Below are 5,422 nucleotides of genomic sequence, written 5' to 3' on the forward strand. Positions count from 1 at the left end.
GGGTTAGGTTTAGAACCAGGGCTAGGCTTAGGTTTAGGGTTAGGCTAAGGGTTAGGTTTAGGGTTAAGTCTTAGGGTTAACGTTAGGGTTAGGTTTAGAGCTAGAGTTAGGGTTAGGGTTAGGGTCAGGGTTTTAGGATTAGGGATGGAGAGGAGAGGGAAGTGGAGGAGAAGTATATGTAGAAGGGAGGTAGAGGGAAGGAGAGCCGTCTGTTCGGACTGCATTCTCCTCCTGCCTGTTCGGGCTATTCTCTACCGTCCCAGCTCTCTCAGTTTCCTGAGAGAAGGGGAAGAGAGTGAGAAAAAGAATGAAAAAAGAGAAAAAAAATTGTAAGCTAAGTTATTTTGTATAGTTGTTAATTTATGAGAATAGACTCTAAACAATAGTTGGAAGTTGTTGTACACCTTATCTTGCGCCATGTCAATGCCTTTAAGAGGAGGAAAGAAAGGGGAGAGAGATTTGGTTAGATAATACATATAATGGGTTATAAGGAGAATCTGCTTTCCGAGGCACAGGCTAGATTAGGTTGGGTGAGTACTGTATTGATGATCCCGTCTACCCAGTTTGGGTAGCCTGGTATGTATTGGTGAGTACTTTTCCTATGTTCCCCCCTGGCCAGCATGGTCAGTTTGGTATAGGGGACCAAAGGTAATGCACGGGCCGTCGCACGTTATCAAGATTCTCCAATCCCGTATTATGTTAGGTAGAGTGTCAGGTTCATGTTTTGTAGTTATCCCATTTGGGTTAAAGAATATAGGCATATTCTGGCTTCAAGGAGAAGTCCCCTAACCAGGGTTTAAGGTGACTTACATTTAAAAGGATGCTTGTTTCCTCTTAGTAGTATAGGTCCAGAGTAATTTGTCTTATATTTGTTGTTTAGATGCTTTATTAGTTGTTGGTAGACGTAGTTGTTTTCTTTAAGAGTGGTTAAGAACACCTTATTTGTTTTTTGTTTCAAGTTGTTAAGAGTGGTTAAGAACACCTTATTTGTTATTTCTCCGCATTTCTATATGATTACTTTTAGAAATTTAGGACACATTCATCAGTAGTGTACCTCAGGATCATTGAGTGTTTCAGCCTTTTAAACAAACTATACACCCTCTCCTTGAGGCAGGCCACCTGGGCTTCGTCAAGACCCTGGTGTGTGTCCCCCGGTCAATTGGTTTATTTTAGGAAATATTTCTACTCTTGTTGGTTGGATTTTGATGAGTTTGGGTACGACCTCTATTTGTCCGTGGGATATCTATGTTCTTAGATTTAGTTGAGTATAGGTAAGTTCCGTCTCTGTTTGTCATTGGGAAACTTCTTCCATTTTCAATTGGATTTTGTAGAGTTTGGGTACGACCTCTATTTGTCAGTGGGATCTTTTTTTTCCTTGGATTTTGTTGAGTTTGGGTACGACCTCTATTCGTCAATGGTTAGGGTTAGGATTTGGTTTTAGGGTTAGGATAGGGGTTAGGTTTAGGGTTAGGTTTGGGGTTAGGTTTAGGGCTAGGTCTTAGGGTTAACGTTAGGGTTAGGGTTAGGTTTAGAACCAGGGCTAGGCTTAGGTTTAGGGTTAGGCTAAGGGTTAGGTTTAGGGTTAAGTCTTAGGGTTAACGTTAGGGTTAGGTTTAGAGCTAGAGTTAGGGTTAGGGTTAGGGTCAGGGTTTTAGGATTAGGGATGGAGAGGAGAGGGAAGTGGAGGAGAAGTATATGTAGAAGGGAGGTAGAGGGAAGGAGAGCCGTCTGTTCGGACTGCATTCTCCTCCTGCCTGTTCGGGCTATTCTCTACCGTCCCAGCTCTCTCAGTTTCCTGAGAGAAGGGGAAGAGAGTGAGAAAAAGAATGAAAAAAGAGAAAAAAAATTGTAAGCTAAGTTATTTTGTATAGTTGTTAATTTATGAGAATAGACTCTAAACAATAGTTGGAAGTTGTTGTACACCTTATCTTGCGCCATGTCAATGCCTTTAAGAGGAGGAAAGAAAGGGGAGAGAGATTTGGTTAGATAATACATATAATGGGTTATAAGGAGAATCTGCTTTCCGAGGCACAGGCTAGATTAGGTTGGGTGAGTACTGTATTGATGATCCCGTCTACCCAGTTTGGGTAGCCTGGTATGTATTGGTGAGTACTTTTCCTATGTTCCCCCCTGGCCAGCATGGTCAGTTTGGTATAGGGGACCAAAGGTAATGCACGGGCCGTCGCACGTTATCAAGATTCTCCAATCCCGTATTATGTTAGGTAGAGTGTCAGGTTCATGTTTTGTAGTTATCCCATTTGGGTTAAAGAATATAGGCATATTCTGGCTTCAAGGAGAAGTCCCCTAACCAGGGTTTAAGGTGACTTACATTTAAAAGGATGCTTGTTTCCTCTTAGTAGTATAGGTCCAGAGTAATTTGTCTTATATTTGTTGTTTAGATGCTTTATTAGTTGTTGGTAGACGTAGTTGTTTTCTTTAAGAGTGGTTAAGAACACCTTATTTGTTTTTTGTTTCAAGTTGTTAAGAGTGGTTAAGAACACCTTATTTGTTATTTCTCCGCATTTCTATATGATTACTTTTAGAAATTTAGGACACATTCATCAGTAGTGTACCTCAGGATCATTGAGTGTTTCAGCCTTTTAAACAAACTATACACCCTCTCCTTGAGGCAGGCCACCTGGGCTTCGTCAAGACCCTGGTGTGTGTCCCCCGGTCAATTGGTTTATTTTAGGAAATATTTCTACTCTTGTTGGTTGGATTTTGATGAGTTTGGGTACGACCTCTATTTGTCCGTGGGATATCTATGTTCTTAGATTTAGTTGAGTATAGGTAAGTTCCGTCTCTGTTTGTCATTGGGAAACTTCTTCCATTTTCAATTGGATTTTGTAGAGTTTGGGTACGACCTCTATTTGTCAGTGGGATCTTTTTTTTCCTTGGATTTTGTTGAGTTTGGGTACGACCTCTATTCGTCAATGGTTAGGGTTAGGATTTGGTTTTAGGGTTAGGATAGGGGTTAGGTTTAGGGTTAGGTTTGGGGTTAGGTTTAGGGCTAGGTCTTAGGGTTAACGTTAGGGTTAGGGTTAGGTTTAGAACCAGGGCTAGGCTTAGGTTTAGGGTTAGGCTAAGGGTTAGGTTTAGGGTTAAGTCTTAGGGTTAACGTTAGGGTTAGGTTTAGAGCTAGAGTTAGGGTTAGGGTTAGGGTCAGGGTTTTAGGATTAGGGATGGAGAGGAGAGGGAAGTGGAGGAGAAGTATATGTAGAAGGGAGGTAGAGGGAAGGAGAGCCGTCTGTTCGGACTGCATTCTCCTCCTGCCTGTTCGGGCTATTCTCTACCGTCCCAGCTCTCTCAGTTTCCTGAGAGAAGGGGAAGAGAGTGAGAAAAAGAATGAAAAAAGAGAAAAAAAATTGTAGGGTTAGGGTTAGGGTTAGGGTTAGGGTTAGGGTTAGGGTTAGGGTTAGGGTTAGGGTTAGGGTTAGGGTTAGGGTTAGGGTTAGGGTTAGGGTTAGGGTTAGGGTTAGGGTTAGGGTTAGGGTTAGGGTTAGGGTTAGGGTTAGGGTTAGGGTTAGGGTTAGGGTTAGGGTTAGGGTTAGGGTTAGGGTTAGGGTTAGGGTTAGGGTTAGGGTTAGGGTTAGGGTTAGGGTTAGGGTTAGGGTTAGGGTTAGGGTTAGGGTTAGGGTTAGGGTTAGGGTTAGGGTTAGGGTTAGGGTTAGGGTTAGGGTTAGGGTTAGGGTTAGGGTTAGGGTTAGGGTTAGGGTTAGGGTTAGGGTTAGGGTTAGGGTTAGGGTTAGGGTTAGGGTTAGGGTTAGGGTTAGGGTTAGGGTTAGGGGTTAGGGTTAGGGTTAGGGTTAGGGTTAGGGTTAGGGTTAGGGTTAGGGTTAGGGTTAGGGTTTAGGGTTAGGGTTAGGGTTAGGGTTAGGGTTAGGGTTAGGGTTAGGGTTAGGGTTAGGGTTAGGGTTAGGGTTAGGGTTAGGGTTAGGGTTAGGGTTAGGGTTAGGGTTAGGGTTAGGGTTAGGGTTAGGGTTAGGGTTAGGGTTAGGGTTAGGGTTAGGGTTAGGGTTAGGGTTAGGGTTAGGGTTAGGGTTAGGGTTAGGGTTAGGGTTAGGGTTAGGGTTAGGGTTAGGGTTAGGGTTAGGGTTAGGGTTAGGGTTAGGGTTAGGGTTAGGGTTAGGGTTAGGGTTAGGGTTAGGGTTAGGGTTAGGGTTAGGGTTAGGGTTAGGGTTAGGGTTAGGGTTAGGGTTAGGGTTAGGGTTAGGGTTAGGGTTAGGGTTAGGGTTAGGGTTAGGGTTAGGGTTAGGGTTAGGGTTAGGGTTAGGGTTAGGGTTAGGGTTAGGGTTAGGGTTAGGGTTAGGGTTAGGGTTAGGGTTAGGGTTAGGGTTAGGGTTAGGGTTAGGGTTAGGGTTAGGGTTAGGGTTAGGGTTAGGGTTAGGGTTAGGGTTAGGGTTAGGGTTAGGGTTAGGGTTAGGGTTAGGGTTAGGGTTAGGGTTAGGGTTAGGGTTAGGGTTAGGGTTAGGGTTAGGGTTAGGGTTAGGGTTAGGGTTAGGGTTAGGGTTAGGGTTAGGGTTAGGGTTAGGGTTAGGGTTAGGGTTAGGGTTAGGGTTAGGGTTAGGGTTAGGGTTAGGGTTAGGGTTAGGGTTAGGGTTAGGGTTAGGGTTAGGGTTAGGGTTAGGGTTAGGGTTAGGGTTAGGGTTAGGGTTAGGGTTAGGGTTAGGGTTAGGGTTAGGGTTAGGGTTAGGGTTAGGGTTAGGGTTAGGGTTAGGGTTAGGGTTAGGGTTAGGGTTAGGGTTAGGGTTAGGGTTAGGGTTAGGGTTAGGGTTAGGGTTAGGGTTAGGGTTAGGGTTAGGGTTAGGGTTAGGGTTAGGGTTAGGGTTAGGGTTAGGGTTAGGGTTAGGGTTAGGGTTAGGGTTAGGGTTAGGGTTAGGGTTAGGGTTAGGGTTAGGGTTAGGGTTAGGGTTAGGGTTAGGGTTAGGGTTAGGGTTAGGGTTAGGGTTAGGGTTAGGGTTAGGGTTAGGGTTAGGGTTAGGGTTAGGGTTAGGGTTAGGGTTAGGGTTAGGGTTAGGGTTAGGGTTAGGGTTAGGGTTAGGGTTAGGGTTAGGGTTAGGGTTAGGGTTAGGGTTAGGGTTAGGGTTAGGGTTAGGGTTAGGGTTAGGGTTAGGGTTAGGGTTAGGTTAGGGTTAGGGTTAGGGTTAGGGTTAGGGTTAGGGTTAGGGTTAGGGTTAGGGTTAGGGTTAGGGTTAGGGTTAGGGTTAGGGTTAGGGTTAGGGTTAGGGTTAGGGTTAGGGTTAGGGTTAGGGTTAGGGTTAGGGTTAGGGTTAGGGTTAGGGTTAGGGTTAGGGTTAGGGTTTAGGGTTAGGGTTAGGGTTAGGGTTAGGGTTAGGGTTAGGGTTAGGGTTAGGGTTAGGGTTAGGGTTAGGGTTAGGGTTAGGGTTAGGGTTAGGGTTAGGGTTAGGGTTAGGTTAGGGTT

The sequence above is a fragment of the Zeus faber genome, assembly GCF_960531495.2.
Source record: "Zeus faber genome assembly, chromosome: 18".
In the NCBI taxonomy this organism is placed as follows: Eukaryota; Metazoa; Chordata; class Actinopteri; order Zeiformes; family Zeidae; genus Zeus; species Zeus faber.